This window comes from Vicugna pacos, chromosome 12 (genome assembly GCF_048564905.1).
Source record: "Vicugna pacos chromosome 12, VicPac4, whole genome shotgun sequence".
NCBI lineage: Eukaryota > Metazoa > Chordata > Mammalia > Artiodactyla > Camelidae > Vicugna > Vicugna pacos.
Window position 1 is genome coordinate 8,030,076 of NC_132998.1, and position 17,251 is coordinate 8,047,326.

The window sequence follows — 17,251 nt, forward strand, 5'->3', positions numbered from 1 at the left end:
ATCTCATCTGGCTAAGGTTTTCAAAAATTATGAAGATAATCTGTTTCATCAGTTGGAATGAGTTGCAACTAAGATTGTTTGCACTACTGGATCTGGCTCTGATGGTTTGGATTCCTTTCGGCAAACTCCCGGGGTTCAGCATGTTTATTTACACTAGTGTGACAGCACATTAACAAAGATGGAGCCATCTGAATTGTAAAAAGTGAACTAAAGAGGAAGAAATATGGACATGGATATATTTTGGAAATATCATATTAATTAAAAAACAAGTATGATTGATTTTTATTGCTTTAAAGTGGGCATTCTTCACTGTTTCCAGATCTTTGTATGTATATTTTTATCCATTTTGTTTTGTTTTTGCCAAATAAGGTGTCACTTTGCTCCTTTGTTGGTAGAAGTTATGTTTATATAAAACCAGTCAGGCCCTAAGTGCAAAAAAGTTCCATCTTGATGCTTATCACTGTTATAATGATTATTTTTGCTTTTCTAACTTTGCTCTTAGAAGCATACATGTTTGTAGCTTTATGGTAATGGAAGATTTCTAGTCACATACTGTCAAAAATTTTTTTACATTGTACACGCAAAGAATGTTTTCAGAGTTAAGAGATTGGTATTAATGTATATAGGGTAGAATTATTGCAGTATTTAAAAATGATTTTTCTCAACGTGGTGTTCTTTTAATTCTTTGAAAAATATATGAAAATGATAAACCTTTAGTCAGAATAATAAACAAACAAACAAACAAACAATCAATCACTGGTAATTAACCAGGTTTAATTCAACCACAGATTCCTCCTTTCCTTCTTTTCTCCCCCCTTCTGCAAACCACCACAATCGTATCTTATCACTTCCCTTGTAAATGTAGAATCCCTAGTTAATTGGCGCTAAGTGGGGAGATGATCTCAGAATCTGGAAATAAATTTAGAAATAATGTCACTCTCTGAATGTGAGGTGAGTCACTTTAGAAGTAACCCTACCCAAGAGATAGTTTGCTAGAGTCACTGTGAAGCATTACAAGAAACTAGTGAGTTTTATTTGGGTGAGACAAGTCCCCAATAAAGCAAGCCTGGAATGTGATTTGTGTACATTACATGCAGACATTACAGAAGCTGCCACAAGAGTATGGCAGGGTTCTGACAGAGGAGTGACAGGTTACATGGAGCCTAGGAGAAGACAGCCAAAGAGGAGAGCCATTCCAGATGGTCTGCTACCCTGCCCTGGAGAGAAGCTGCTCTGGCTCTGAGGGCTGCTGCTGTTCATCAGGACCCCAAAGTCCTAGGATGGAGAGAGGGAAGTTCACTTAGTGTACTAACTTATTGGAGATATTCTTTAAAAGCATCTCATTCCTTTGGTTCTGAAACTATCATCACTAAACATTCTCTGATCAATTATAGAGACTCCAGGTGTTCTAGGTCTTACCCAGAATCAGTCCTATGATAATGCCCTCCATAGCTTTAATACCCAGAAATAGCTTCCCCTGTAAACTGGGTTCTTGGTTTGTAAATCAGCCTCTTCCCAGAGTTTGATCTTCTTGGGTAACGGCTGGAACTGGATATAAGGACCAGCAAAGCAGAAATACAGAACTGACTGAGGGACCCTTTAGCATCAGAGCCCACCAGTGAGGTTCAGCCTGAGGCAGGAGTCCAGTTTACCTCCCTGCTGATTTTTCTTTGCTATACTTTGGCTATGAATCTGGTGAATGTAGAATTCAGAATCAGTAGGTTTTGATCTTTCGATGGAATAAAACTAATTTATATGGAAGTGGAAAGGAAAGTTCAGTTAGGGAAGAAGTTGATGACTGGCGAATGGAGACGCCATCATATCGGGAACTGGTGAGTCTTGTTGAGGCTTGGGGAATAACTACTTTATGTTCATAGCAGAGACAGAAAGAAGATGAGTAGCATTTAAAGTTGCATGTTATTCCTAACACAGCATGCTGTCTGAGGGGCTGCCCATTTTCATGGTGAAGCACGTGGTGCCTGGAGCTAGCTTATCCAGAACTGAATCCTCGCTCCAGCACTTACCACCTATGTAACATTGGGCAAATAACTTAACTTCTCTGTGCCTTGGTTTTCTTAACTGTAAAATGACTTCTTGTGAAGATTAAAAGAGATGATGTGCACAAAATGAGTAAAACTGTGTCTAACATCTAGTAAGATATATTGCCATCTAATAATAATTGTGGAGTAGCTTATTTCTCACGGATTGGTTGGGAAAGAAAGCCAACCAGCAGCTTGTTAAGAAGGTAGCATAAAGAATGGAAAAAATGGTTCGCTAACTCTTAAATCTGTAATCTTAGGTGAGTAGTAAAGGGCACAGACTTTGATTTGAGTCCATTCAAACAGGATTTATTTCCATTAACCAGGAAATGCACCCATCAGGTACATTACAAACACTAACTCATTTAATCTTCCTTAACAACAGTTTGCTGTTATTAACATTCCCATTCTACAGATGAAGAATTGAGTGAGAGGAGAACAGGGTTTCAACCCCAGCTGTCAAGCTCCAGAGACATGTAGGATGCTGCTCACCACCCTTCTTCACACAGGATTGCAACTTCAGAGTAGTGGACTCAAGAGGCTGGAGTCCAACCCCAATAAACAGCTCGAGGGAAAACATTCTCTCAGCTGTTTGCCTTGTTTAATTTTTTCCTTCAATCAGATTGGGATAAGTCAAAGCTTTGGCTTTCTTGACACATTTGGGTTTAAAATGTGCAGGATTTAATTTTCTTATTAGGATTATAAAGCTGGGAGAAACAAACCACCTGGGGTCATCAGGTCATTGCCCTGCCCCAGCTTTGTAGTGAAGCTGTTACCCACCCTCTTGAGTCAGTCCGCGCAATAAGGATTCTTCTGCCCAGCGTCTTTAGAGCGAACAAGACGAGACTGAGTTTGGTTCAGAAAGTGGAGGGGTTGGAGCTTTTCCTCTAGCATGCATGCGCTCCCCGACAGGCCGAGGGCAGCGAAGCTGTGTGATCTCCTGGCGGGGAGGGGCGGAGCTCCCGTGGGCGGGGCGCAGCGGCCCCGCCCACAGCTCCGGGCCGCGGGGCGGGGCGCCGCCGCTCTGCACTCAGCCCGCTGCCGCCATCTTGAGTGGCGGAAGCCGGGCGCGTCTGCGCGCGGCACACGGAGCGAAGGGCCGCGCGTGGCGTCTGTGCACAGTCCGCCCTCGCCGTCTTGAATTGCAGGTCCTCTGCATAGTCTGCCCTCGCCGTCTTGAGTTGCAGGTCGTGTGCCCACTTCTCCACACGACCCACCTCCGGCTGAGCTGTCAGACGCAGGTGTTTTGCACTAGAAACTCTAGTCTGAGGTGCCGGCTGCAAGGCCTCTGCCTGTGACACCCTCTGAACAAGTGAAACAAGACGAAGCTCAAAGGGCGAAAAAAAAAGGTTAGACTTTATTTTATTATCCAGATTCTGTTTTTATTTCCTGAATTGTTCATGGGCTTTGCCAGTGAGAAAACCGCAATGAGGATAACGGTCACCCTTAGTTACCTCAGCCCAAGTAAGGGCTGTAAGCACTTGACGTTTCATGCTGGTGGCAAATGTATAATAAGAATTAAATTTGGTAGATTCCTGATTAGGCTGTAGTGTGTTTCGTTTTGAAGATATGTTACTGGCCTTGGCAAAGTTTCTTCTCCTTTTAGAACTTTTGGAGCTACAGAGATTAAGTTTAATAAATTCAGTGTTGGTTTGTTAATATGAAGCAGAGGGACTTCTCGAGGCAATTAAAATACCATGTTCCTTTTACCTCTATTAGAGTAAGTCTGACCTATGAGAGAGTTAAAGAACAGGGATTGTGTATCTTTGTCTCCATGTTCTTAGTACCTAATACCTAGCACATAGTAGGTGCTCAGTTCATGCTTGGTTTGTTTAGTTGAATCTTGGGCTGCCACAGAAATGTGCTAGGTTAAATGCTCAGCTTGGAGGAATTACACTGAATCTCAGCTGAAATTTTAATAGCAATTATCTTTGGGTGGTGAGATTCTAGTGCCTTCTGTTGTTTTCTTTATCCTTCTGATAATTTCCCCCAAACCACAGCTTTAGTCTTTGCAACAGACGGCTACTTACAGAAATAAGAGTACCCTCTCCCTATGTCATTCCTTTTTAAGTTGTCATTTTTATTTTTACAAGATTGATAATTTAAAAAAAATGATTTGGGCACAGATATAAAGAGCTACTGAGGACAACCTTTTGGATTCTTTTAGTCAGTTATTGTGGTATTTACTTCTGTTTATCTAAATAACTTGCTTACGTTGCTTGTTTTTGATCTGAGTATTTTCCATTGGTTTCTCTATGGGGGGTTGAGATGAACCAGTTTCAACACCACTCCGACTCCATCCCCAGGTACATTCCAATCACCCCCATCCTGGCAGAAATTTGGCCAGATTGATACTCAGTGTTGGCAGTATGCTGATTTGTGTAAACAATTACTCTTGATGTCTTACACATTTTATTTTCTCCAGAGTTAATAATTACCTTTGCTTAGTTTTTGATGTGTTACCCCTACATTGACCTTTCTCCCTCTCCACCCCCTATTTTATAAGTCACCCCCCAGTATGTTAAACATGTTAGGCAATCTGTAGTTTCATCTTCCAGCATGATTACCTGGAGCCTCTGGACTAGCTCCAATCTGAGAGCTATTTGCTCACACGGAAGAGTGGGGAACTAAAGAACTGCAGATTGGTGCTGCTTTTCAGTTACCCTCTTTGCTATTTTTGCTGTGACTGGACTATTTCAGTGGATACCTGATATCAGTGTTCTAGGCTGTTTTTATTCCCCTCCTTGGCTTTGTCAGATTCCCTAGGGAAGTTCCTCCAGTCTCCCACCTGGAGGGCATATGCCTGGCTGCCACCATTTTGGTTGCTAAATGCAGGAAGAAGCCTGGGCCCACCTTCTGTTTTATGAGTCTCTTTACGATGCATTCCATACACAATATACGTGCCCTCAGCTCTGCCAAATGCCTGATCCCACTCTCATCCAGTTACTCATTGCTGTATATTTATATTGTTGTATCTACACCCCCTCTTCCCTGTTGTGAGAGGAACAGTTTCTGTACATGTTTGGGAGGGGATTCAATGGTCTGTTTCTTGAATAGGCTTTCAAACAATCTTTTTCTCAGTCCCTTGTTTACCCCTAATTCCAGAGCTATCTGGTGCTTCAATTCTTGAGCCTTTAGAAACTCTTCAGCTAAACTGAGTTGCTTCTTAGGTTCCCTATTGCTGGCTTGTTGCTCAACATTTTTAATTCTGTTAAATCATTCACCTCTTTGCATTTGCTTTCTGTCTCCTAAAATTACCCACAGTGCGGTAGAAATCTTCTCATAGCACTTGTGGTTTTAGTGTTTTATTTTAAAAGGTATTTACTATCATTTTAGTGGGTTGAAAACAACCTAAGATCTGCTTATGGATGAATGGATGAAGAAAATGTGATGTATATACACACATACACACACACACACACACACAGCACATAGTGGAATGTTATTTAGCTATTAAAAAAGAAGGAGATCCTGCCATTCATGACAATATGAATGGACCTTGAGAGCATTATGCCAAGTGAAATAAGTCAGACAGATAAAGACAAATACTATATGTTATCACTTACATGTAGAATCTAAAAAAGCTGAACTTAGAGACAGTAGAATGGTTGTTGCTGGGAGATACTGGGAATGTAGGAAATGAGGAGATGCTTGTCAAAGGGTATAAACTACCACTTATAAGAACAAATGAGGGGAATCTAATGTACAGCATGGTAACTATAGTTAAAAATACTGTATTGTATACTTGAAAGTTGCTAAAAATAGATTTAAAATATTATCACACACACACAAATGATAATTATGTAAAGTAATGGAAGTGTTAACAAACTTTAGTGGTAATCATTTCACATTATATACATAATTAAATCATGTAATGCATCTTAAATGAACACAGATGTGTGTAATGAGTTATATCTCATTAAGCTGGAAAAAATTTTTAAATTAAAAAGCAAGAAGCACTGCTTAACAATAAATAATAAAATTAATTAAAAATGAAACAGATTGCTCCACACCAACAGTTAAAAGATTAACAAATTATACAATTTATTAATTTAGTAAATCGAGGAGTCTAAAATTAAAATAACAAATACTCTGAACAATAAAGGTAAAAGAAAGTGACATTAAAAGAGAACTAAAATGGTAAAAAATATTTTTTAAATCACAGGGAAAATAAAATACAAAAGATTACATATATAGAAGTCAAAGCTTAGCATGTTGATCACAATTAAAATGAATAAAATAAAGGTAAACATAAGATTATTGAGAGCAAAGAAATTGTTAAATGGAAAAAAACAGTTAAAATGAAGAAATGATTATGAAGGAAATTTATGCTGATTAGACATAAAATATACAATACAATCAGAAATATAAAAATTAAGTAGGCAAAATATGTTTAAACAATGCAGAAACAGATGAACAATTTTAGAGTTTAAGAAATTAAAGATGTAAAACTTTACTGAATTAAAAGAGATAGCAGCTTACGTGCTTAAGGTTAACACCTTGCTTCAAGGCAAACAGGGTTTCTGGATAAAGCCAGCCTCCTTAGTTGGGACTGAGCAAAGAAATCTGGACATTCATCTTCCTCAAAATGGCAGCTCACAGTGCCTTTATCTCAAAGATTATACAATACCTATGGGAGAGGGATGAGTGTTCACTGCCAAAAGGCTTTGTTAGAGAGGTTACATCTAGAGCTGAGCTTCTGAGAGCAGCCCATACGTGCTATCTACCAGGCTGTAATTGACACATGAGGCTCCAGATTGGCTGGCAGGCTAGCTGGCAAAAATATCTCTGTTCTCTATAACCTCTGGAAATAAAAGTCAAAGGTTGCTTAGATAATAGAATCAGTTACAGAAGAAATATGATGATGATTTTTAAATGTTTGATGTTGACATGGAATAACATGTGGTTTAGAAAAGACTATTTTATACTCATGTTACAGGAGAAATGAGGTCAAAGTCCACTATAGAAATTACATAACTGAACAGAGAGAGTAAACAACCAGAAAAATGGAGGGTAGTAAAAAAAAAAATAATGATTCTAATTCTGTCTCATCCATTACCTATAAAGATAAGAGTGCGTATTTTCTTAGGTTAAGAATTGCTAATTTTTCAGATTGAAGATCTTTTAAAAATCAAAACATTTGCAGATTCCCATAGCAAAATAATTCAATAGACATTAATCATGACTTTTTTATCATAATCTATATTTGGATAATGCATTTAATTATATTTATCCTTTATTTGTCTGAAGAATTCTCTTTACACTTTAAAAGATATAATATACATGTGTGCAAGACCTAATATGCCTTCAACCTAGGGGGAAAAACCAGTATATATATGGATTTTTTGCATGTATTCTTTGCAATAGCACGAAGATCTCTATGAGTACATGTCCCTGTGCTCTAGAACCACTGATTTAAACTGTATATTTTGAGTAATTAAAAGTATAAAATCCAGGGTATGACTGTATTATCCCTAACAATGTTGTACTCATTATTTAAGTGAAAAAGACCTAAGATCATACCTTTGCTTTCCCACTATTGTTGTCTTCATACACTGATACCAAGAACTTCTCCTGGTGTCATCCTTCGAGTATCTTTGTTAAAAAATGTGATATGAGACAAAGCCCGAGTGTCAGCCTTTGAAACATTCTGCATTATAAAAAAGACCCAGGAGAATTAAAATAGCAGGGAATTTCATCTGTACTACGGATGAAGCAAATCAAGTAGTTGACACAAGATATTATAGACAATGTAAGAGAGTAAATAGACTCTCCAGCTCTAGTCACTGTTGAATGCAGATTAGGATGTATGACGGATACTGATGGTCACAGCTGCCTCTGCTCTGCCTAGCATTGTAAAGCAGGACATCTGGATATGGACCACGTTGCCTGTCAGTCCTTCTGGAGGGCCATGGATCATAAACTCAGAGGCTGATGCAGCCAGCAATAATGACTACTCCACACAAAGAAATACACAAACAGTGCCTGTCCTGGAAGGATTTACAATTTTCTTAATCTGATAAAACAGTTAGGAAATAGAATTTTTAAAATAATTACATTTAGATTGTATGTTTGAGCTTATCACTTTTGTGTTCTCTACTAACTGTATCCAAAAAAGAATATTAATGGAAATGAGCTGCTCTGGTTTGAAATTTGAGAAGAGAAGTTTCATCCACCCCGAGGATGGGGCCTGGCAAAATGAAATGTCAGTTTGGAGATAGATCTTCCAGAATGTTGAGCAGAGCAATCAAGATAGATAGATAGATAGATAGATAGATAGATAAAATATATTATGCAGATACATTAGTCCTTGTTGTAGAGTGTGGCAGAGTCACAGTGAAGGGCCTTTATCCTCTCTGGCAAAGGAAACCAGAGTGGGAAAGAAAGTTATTTCAGGCACAAGATATAACAGAGGTACTTTCTCAGTAGAGTTTTCCAACAATCTGGATTCATCTGGCGTTCTGTTCTGGGCTAGTTAGGCAGGGAGAGCCGCCTCAGTCACTTGGTAACAAAAGGAAGTTGGCAGGTGTAAGACATTTAGAAATTACCTTCGTTTTACAGCCAAAGGAAAGAGGGGTAGGGAGATGAAAGTAGAGATTAGCTGTTGTGCTATTAATTCGCACCTTAAAGTTGCCCCTAGGCAGGTGATCTGGGGAAATACTAATACTTCAGATGAAAAGTATTATGGGAGGACACAGAAGACAGTTAAGTTGCAGGTGAGGAAGTCTGAGAAGACAGCGCGCAAGAAAGAGGCAGGGTAGAAGGTCAGCCCTGTAGGACACTGATGACCTCCCAGTCAGTCTCCGTGCATCTGTGCCTTGCCAACTGGACATTCCTTCCTAAAGAAATCACAGAATAAGCAAGAGGGTGAACCACAGGACTCTTATTCTCTAGGGTAAATCATAGCACACTGCATTTGACTTGTAACTGAATGCTTACCAACCATCTTCTCAGTTACGTTGAGCATCCCTGAGTCTTGGTGATCTCTGTATCCTCAGTGCCTAAGACTGTGTTTAACTGTTGAAAATTCCTGATAAGTATTTGTGGGATATATAAAATACTAAATTGATGAAAGGGTAGTTTAGAAAAATCCTGCTTTCTCACTTCTCAGATATATTTTTAAACTAATTTGATACCAAAATTTATTTTTGCTCATTAAGGTTATGAGCATAGGCATTCTGGCATCCCAGCATGTTTGAATTAAAAAATGCAAATATCTCATTCTCTGACTGTAGAGACCACTCAGGCCCTTAGAGGCTTCTACACTACAATGAATGGGGTTTTCAGTTTGCACAATAAGATTGCAAAACTAATAGTTCTTACTTCTGCCACTTCTCTTGAACTCTTTCAAGTTAAAGAGGTTCTGCAGAAATAAATAAATAAATAAATAAATAAATAAATAAATAAATAAATAAATAAATTGGATTTACTACAGTTTAAAGTAACACTTGGAAATCTGATTTGTCAGGAAACATTAAAAGTCATGGACTAGACATATACAAACATAGCCATGTCGTTTTTTGAATCTATAGATAAAGAGGCATTTTTCAAATAAAAGCTTTAAAGGAACTGTGGATTGCTAAATGTGATATGTGAAGTCTCTCCTTGATTGGTGATGATCGTTCTATTCCATGTACAGTGAATACTAGTTCTCATGGCTTCATCCCATCTAATTATTACATGGCCACCACTTAAGCTTACCTGTGCTCCCGTCTCTCCGCAGTGACATCCCTCATAATGTTCCAGATTCCCTTGACTTTTTATGTTATTTATTTCTTCTGCCCGAGTAGGCATTGGATTATCTCACCACTTCAGAGAAGCTAAATTGGAATGGAAGTATTCAATGAACTTAGACCTCATTAATAATACTAAAATATATTTTTCTTGCAATGCTGTTTCACTAATGAAAGTTTGAGAGGTTAATACTTAAAAATCAATACTGCTATTCTGCTTCAACTTGCTCTTCTGTTATTCATTATACACTGTTTTCAAACCTTTTTTTCTCCCTTTTAAAATTCTCTCTCTCTCTCTCTCTTTTTTCTAAGTTTTATTTCTACCTAGGCATTAGATAGATAAACTCCTTAAGGACCACAATAGATAACTGATACTCCATAAACCACAGTGCCAGAGAGGTATGAGCAAGATGAAGAAGCAGAGAAACCATTCCCTATTAAAAGAACAAGAGAAATCCCCTGAAAGAACAATCAATGAAATAGACATCGATAGCCTACTAGATCAAGATTTCAAAAAAGGAGTGATCAAAGTACTGAAGGAACTAAAAGAGATAGTGTTTAGAGATATAAAATATGTCAAAAATGAAATTGAAGCTATAAAGAAGAGCCAAGTAGAATTGGTAAACTCATTGGCAGAGATGAGAATGGATCTAAAGGCTGTGCAAAGCAGACTAGCTAATGCAGAGGAACAAATTAGTGACCTAGAAGACAGGACAATAGAAAGCAACCAATCAGAACAGCTACAAGATAAACAAATAAAAACAAATGAAAATAGCATAACGGACCTATGGAATAATATAAAGCGTGGCAATCTTTGCATAATAGGGGTCTCAGAAGGGGAAGAAAGATCAAAGGGGATTGAAAAGGTTTCTGAAGAAATCATGACTGAAAACTTCCCAAACTTAAAGAAGGAATCAGATATCCAAGTACAGGAAGCTCAGAGGGTCCCAAACAGGAAGAACCCAAATAGACCCACACCAAGACATATCATAATCAAGATAGCCAGAGTCAAGGATAAAGAAATGATCCTAAAGGCAGCAAGAGAAAAGCAAAGAGTGAGTTACAAGGGAACCCCCATAAGGCACTCAGCTGATTTCTCTACACAAACACTACAGGCCAGAAGGGAGTGGCAAGATACATTCAAATTCCTGAATGAAAAAAAGATGCAGCCTAGGATACTGCATCCAGCAAGGCTATCCTTTAGGATAGAAGGAGACATAAAGAATTTCACAGACAAGAAAAAGCTACAAGAGTTTAGCAACACTAAACCCATGCTAAACGAAATATTGAAAGGTCTCCTCTAAATAGAAAAGCAGCAGGATGCTACAGAAATGAGAAACTCACAACTGGAAAGGTGATAACTCATGAATTACAAATAAAATAAACACAAAATTATAAAACAAGACATACAAGTCAATGAGAGTGGGAGAGGGAGGCAGGAAAATATAGAACTTTTTCTTTCTTTTTTAAATTTTTTGTTCTCGGTAGGATGGGTTTGAGATCATGTTACTATCAGTTTAATACAGTAATGGGCTAATAGACTTACAAAAAAAGGGTAACCACAAGCCAGAAACTTACAAAGGAGTCACAAAAACTAAATAAAATCCATGATAATACAAAGGAAAGTTACCAAACCACAAAAGGAAGAAGAAAGGAACAAAGAGGAAATACCAAATCAACTGCAAAGATAAGTTCAAAATGGCAGTAAAAACATCTATCATTAATTACTGTAAATGTCAATGGACTAAACGCTCCAGTCAAAAGACATAGAGTGGCAGACTGGATAATAAAGCAAGAACCTTCAATATGCTGCATGCAAGAGACCCACTTTAGGGAGAAGGACACATATAGATTGAGAGTGAAAGGATGGAAAAGGATATTCCATGCAAATGGACAAGCCAAAAAAGCAGGTATTGAACTACTGATTTCAGACAAAATAGACTTTAATAAAAAACAAAGGCCATAAAGAAAGATAAAGAAGGACATTTTATAGTGATTAAAGGAGTAATACAAGACGAGGATATTACACTCATTTATATATATGCACCCAATATAGGAGCACCTAAGTACATAAAACAATTACTAACAGAGATGAAGGGGGATATTGATGGGAATACAATCATACTTGGAGATTTTAACACCACATTAACATCACTAGACAGATCTTCCAGACAGAAAATAAATAAGGCAACAGAGAAATTAAATAATGCAATAGAAAAATTAGATTTGGTGGATATTTTTAGAGCATTACAAACCCCCCAAAAATAGGATATACATTCAAGTGCACATGGAACATTTTCCAGGATTGATCATGTACTTGGGCACAAAAGAAACCTCAGCACTTTTAAGAAGATAGAAATTATCTCAAGTATCTTTACTGATCACAATGCCATGAAACTAGAAATCAACAACAGAGAAACAAAGGAGAACAAAAGGAAAGCATGGAGATTAAACAATATTTTATTAAAAAACCAATGGGTCAATGAGGAAATCAAAGCTGAAATTAAAAAATACCTTGAGACAAATGAAAATGAAAGCACAACCACACAAAATTTATGGGACACAGTAAAGGCAGTGCTAAGAGGGAAGTTTATAGCAATACAGGCCTTCCTCAAAAAAGAACAATCTCAAATAAACAATTTAACCCACCAGCTGAATGAACTAGAAAAAGAACAAAAAAAATCCAAAAGGCAGCAGAAGGAAGGAAGTTATAAAGATTAGGGAGGAAATAAATAAAATACAGATTAAAAAGACCATAGAAAAAAATCAATCAAACCAAAAGCTGGTTTTTTGAAAAAGTAAATAAAATCGACAAACCTCTGGCCAAACTCACAAAGAAGAAAAAAGAGAGCTCACAAATTAGCAAAATAAGAAAGGATAATTGAGAAATTACAAAAAATAAAATAGAAATACAGAATATCATATGAGAATATTATGAAAAACTATATGGAACCAAATTGGATAACCTAGAGGAGATGGACAAGTTTCTGGAAACATACTGTCAACCAAGACTGAATCAAGAAGAAACTGACCACTTGAACAAACTGATCAGTAGAAATGAAATCGAAATAGCAATAAAAAACCTCCCTACAAATAAAAGTTGAGGACCAGATGGCTTCACCAGGGAATTCTACCAAACATACAAAGAAGAAGTCATACCAGTCCTTCTCAAACTCTTCCAGAAGATTGAAAAGGAGGGAATACTCCCAAACACATTCTATGAAGCCACCATCACCCTGATACCAAAACCAGGCAAAGACACTACCAAAAAAGAGAATTACAGGCCAATATCACGGATGAACATAGACGCCAAAATCCTCACCAAAATATTAGCAAATAGAATCCAACAACACATAAAAAAGATTATACATCATGACCAGGTGAGGTTCATACCAGGGACACAAGGATGGTTCAACATACTCAAATCAATCAATGTAGTACATCACATCAACAAGAGAAAGGAGAAAAATCACATGATCATCTCAATAGATGCAGAAAAAGCATTTGATAAAATTCAACACTCATTTATGGTAAAAAAAAAACTCTCACCAAAGTGGGTATAGAGGGGACATACCTCAACATAATAAAAGCTATATATGACAAACCTACAGCCAGCATAGTACTCAATGATGAAAAACTCAAAAGCTTCCCACTAAAATCGGACTAGACAAGGATGCCCACTATCACCACTACTATTCAACATAGTCTTAGAAGTCCTAGCCACAGCAATCAGACAAGAGAGAGAAATAAAAGGGATCCAAATTGGAAAAGAAGGGGTGAAAGTGTCACTATATGCCGATGGCATGTTACTATATGTAGAAAACCCTAAATGGTCCACACAAAAGCTACTAGAGCTTATTGAAGAATTCAGCAAGGTAGCAGGTTACAAAATTAATGTTCAAAAATCAGTTGCATTTCTTTACACTAACGATAAATCAACAGAAAAAGAAAGTAAAGAAACAATCCCCTTTAAAATAGCACCCAAAGTAATAAAATATCTGGGAATAAATCTAACCAAGGAGGTGAAAGAATTATACACAGAAAACTATAAACCATTGATGAAGGAAATTAAAGAAGGCTTTAAAAAATGGAAGGATATTCCATGCTCTTGGATTGGAAGAATCAATATTGTTAAAATGGTCACACTGCCCAAGGCAATCTACAGATTTAATGCAATCCCTATCAAACTACTCAGGACATATTTCACAGAACTAGAACAAATCATAATAAAATTTATATGGAACCATCAAAGACCTAGAATTGCCAAAGCATTACTGAAGAGAAAGAAAGAGGCTGGAGGAATAACTCTCCCAGACTTCAGACAATACTATAGAGCTACAGTCATCAAGACAGCATGGTATTGATACCAAAACAGACATATAGACCAATGGAACAGAATAGAGAGCCCAGAAATGAACCCACAAACTTTTGGTCAACTCATCTTCGACAAAGGAGGCAAGAATATACAATGGAATAAAGACAGTCTCTTCAGCAAATGGTGTTGGGAAAACTGGACAGCAGCATGTAAATCAGTGAAGCTAGAACACTCCCTTACACCATACACAAAAATCAACTCAAAATGGATCAAAGACTTAAACATAAGACAAGATACAATAAACCTCCTAGAGGAAAACTTAGGCAAAACATTATCTGACATACATCTCAAAAATGTTCTCCTAGAACAGTCTACTCAAACAATAGAAATAAAAGCAAGAATAAACAAATGGGACCTAATTAAACTTACAAGCTTCTGCACAGCAAAGGAAACCAGAAATAAAACAAGAAGAAAACCTACAGAATGGGAGAAAATTTTTGCAAGTGAAACCGACAAAGGCTTGATCTCCAAAATATATAAGCAGCTCATACGACTCAATAAGAAAAAAATAAACAACCCAATCCAAAAATGGACAGAAGACTTAAACAAGCAATTCTCCAAGGAAGACATACAAATGATCAAAAAGCACATGAAAAAATGTTCAATATCACTAATTATCAGAGAAATACAAATCAAAACTACAATGAGGTATCACCTCACACCAGTCAGAATGGCCGTCATTCAAAAATCCACAAATGACAAATGCTGGAGAGGCTGTGGAGAAAGGGGAACCCTCCTACACTGCTGGTGGGAATGCAGTTTGGTGCAGCCACTATGGAAAACAGTGTGGAGATTCCTCAAAAGACTAGGAATAGACTTACCATATGACCCAGGAATCCCACTCCTGTGCTTGTATCCAGAAGGAAATCTACTTCAGGATGACACCTGCACTCCAATGTTCATAGCAGCACTATTTACAATAGCCAAGACATGGAAACAGCCTAAATGTCCATCAACAGGTGACTGAATAAAGAAGAGGTGGTATATTTATACAATGGAATACTACTCAGCCATAAAAACCGACAACATAACGCCATTTGCAGCAACATGGATGCTCCTAGAGAATGTCATTCTAAGTGAAGTAAGCCAGAAAGAGAAAGAAAAATACCATATGAGATAGCTTATATGTGGAATCTAAAGACTTATGGACAGGGAATACAGACTTGTGGTTACCAGGGGGGTAGAGGGTGGGAAGGGATAGACTGGGATTTCAAAATTGTAGAATAGATAAACAAGATTACACTGTATAGCACAGGGAAATATACACAAAATGTTATGATAAATCACAGAGAAAAAAATGTGACAATGAGTGTGTATATGTCCATGAATGACTGAAAAATTGTGCTGAACACTGGAATTTGACACAACATTGTAAAATGATTATAAATCAATAAAAAATGTTAAAAAAAAAAAATTCATTGACCTCTGTGGAAATACTCATGATTTACTGTTAAACTAAAAAAAGCAGGTTGCAAAATAATATGTATATTATGATCACATTCTAAAAGATATTACTAATATCTATGCATACAAGCTCATTTATGTTTTTATGATCTTAAAGAAAAGTATAGACTATTTGCCTAAAACGGTTAATTGTGGCTTTCGGGGAGGAGTGAGCACAGGGTGAATTCTGGAGACAGACTGTGGGCCTAAGAACCTTTGTATGCTTGTGTTAGATTGGGTTGCAAGGACAAAAACATTTTTTGGTGTTTGAAAGAAAAATCCAATAAACAATTTAAATAAAAAGAAACCCAAACACATTCCTGTGAAGGGGGAACCTGTTTAGACAAATTAACTCCCAGAAAGGCGTTTTGTTTCAAGAGGATTAGGTGAGTCAGCATGTAGGGGTTGTTGAGAAGTACTTAAGTGTTTGTTTGTTTTTATATGTGTTTATTTGTACCTACAAGTGCTAGCTGTGAGGACTAGGCATGGTCATTTGGTGGCATATTCCAGTATCGCAGTCATATTTCTATTCTAGTTACCACCCTCTTTGGTTCAGTTCCCATCTCATGCCCCGTCTGTGGTAATATTGTTATGTGTGTAATAGTTGTTGTGTCCTAGTGTGTATGAATGTGTGTAAATACATATTTAAGTAAGTGACTTAATTATTCTTTGTAACTGATTGATTACTCTGTATCCTGTCAGTCTGGCTTACTGCTGGTGGACCGTATCTTCCTGAAATGTGGCTTTGCCAGGTAACTCCAGCCCTGGAAGCCTCACACTGGCAACTGCATCAGATCTAATCTTCGTTTTGATTCCAGGGATCTCTAAAATATGCGCCCATTCTATCTACATAGCCTGGTTGTTTCCTGTTCCCTAACGTGCACCTTTTTCATTGATGTAAAGGATGTTGCTCGTGCATGCACTTTGTGGTCGGCACTGGGGCACGTTTACACCTCTCGTTCTTCTTCCTGTGTATGTGTTCTGATTATTTATTTTATTTTGGTAATACCTCCCACCCAGCCCAACTCTGTTACTAACATTCTGCCTTTTTTTTTTTTCAAAAGCTCAACTTCGGTCTTAGCCTTTTCTTCACATTTCTTGTAGGTTCTCTGATCTTCTGTGATCTTTTTCTTCTCTGAATTCCTGTTGTGTTTCTCATTACCACCCAATCTTAATTTTGCTTGTGTGCTTCTACATAGGGGAAGGGAGGGAGTGCTGTGCTGCGAGTGGCATACTTGTTGTCCCATTTAATTCTGTAACCCCCCTGAATTAGCAGACTGTGGTTTCTCTACTTATCAGATAAGAAACCCAACGTGAAGTAGCTTGCCCCAAGTCACAGTTTGGTATTTGAACCTACTTCTGTCTAACCCCGAAGTTGATAAGATCTTCTTTTTATATGATTTTCTTTTTTTATAAGATGTGTCTTTTTGGAGACTTAAATTGTAAAATTATTCAGCGGTTCGGGGGTGGAAAGCGATCTTCTCCCACTGACTTTGGTTTGGGGTCCTCCCAGACTTCCTTGTTCGTACAGCATGTGTAAGTGCGTACACCGAGACCCAGTCACAAATGGGGTCACGTACATGCCTTGCTCTGTTTTAAAAAAGTATTTTCATTGAAGTACAGTCGGTGTACAATGTTGTGTCAGTTTCTGGCGTACAGTG

General features: G+C 37.6%; 1 protein-coding gene across 6 annotated transcripts in view; it reads left to right on the forward strand.

Annotated features, from left to right (window-relative positions):
• LOC102526535 (mitochondrial inner membrane protease ATP23 homolog) overlaps window positions 1–17,251 on the forward strand; it is a 272,864-nt gene that overhangs the window by 159,293 nt on the left and 96,320 nt on the right. Inside the window, exon 1 of one of the 6 annotated variants that reach the window (XM_072972684.1) lies at window positions 3,167–3,388. The exons of the other annotated variants lie outside the window; for them this stretch is intronic. The gene's annotated coding sequence lies outside the window, so the exon portion shown is untranslated. Of the gene's footprint in view, window positions 1–3,166; window positions 3,389–17,251 lie in introns of those variants that run through there. 6 annotated transcript variants of the gene reach the window in all.